This window comes from Olea europaea, unplaced genomic scaffold, assembly GCF_002742605.1.
Source record: "Olea europaea var. sylvestris unplaced genomic scaffold, O_europaea_v1 scaffold3633, whole genome shotgun sequence".
In the NCBI taxonomy this organism is placed as follows: Eukaryota; Viridiplantae; Streptophyta; class Magnoliopsida; order Lamiales; family Oleaceae; genus Olea; species Olea europaea.
Genome location: NW_019255573.1, coordinates 7,008 through 7,879, shown reverse-complemented (window position 1 = coordinate 7,879; position 872 = coordinate 7,008).

The following is an 872-nucleotide window of genomic DNA, read 5'->3' as shown; positions in this document are numbered from 1 at the left end:
TTTTAAAAAACCCACCCCAAAAACAAAAAAAAAAAAAAAAAAAAAAAAAAAAAAAAAAAAAAAAAAAAAAAAAAGAAAAGAACAACAAACATTTCTCACGGGGACATTCTCCGTGTGTGTCACAGGGACATTCTCCGTGACACGGACACAGTGTCTCCATGTCATGGGGACGCAATGACACTTTTGAAGCGATTTCTGTCAAAAAAATTATATTCTCATGTCGTGAACACATTTTTTCTTCAACAACTTACTATTAATTAGCAAAAATCTTGAATACAAATTTTGATTTGCTTACATTTTTCAATCCAATGAGCACCTTTTTGGAGTAAATGTGTGAGAATCTTTCCAAGTAAATATCTTGCCGAATGAATGTTGCCAATGAGACTGTAGTTACAAAGTGTGGAGAGTGAATGAATGTGAAATGTGTGGATGGGGAAGTCAATGTGAGGATAATGAGTGATTGTGAGAATGACCCTCTACTTAAAAGTGTGCATGCATATGATAAGTCTTTGCAAATTGTGTGGAGAGGATTGAATGTTAGTAACAAATTTGTTGTGTTATGAATAATTGAGTGAATGGTTTGGATGGATTCTGTATGGGAATATATTCTCTCGTTGTTGTGTTGTGAACTTTTTTTACACATTCGGATATATATCAATGACTTTTTTCCACATCAATATCGTGACTTGCTATCTTACAATAATTGGAACATTTCGACAAACTTTAATTTTCTTGAATTTATTAAAGCTAACCGAATTAATCAAAGTAATATGTATACAGAGGTGTAATTGCATTATAAGGATCCAAAGAACTCCCACATTTTGACCGTGTTTGTGGTGTGTCACCATGTATGCATTGACATTTCATAGTGT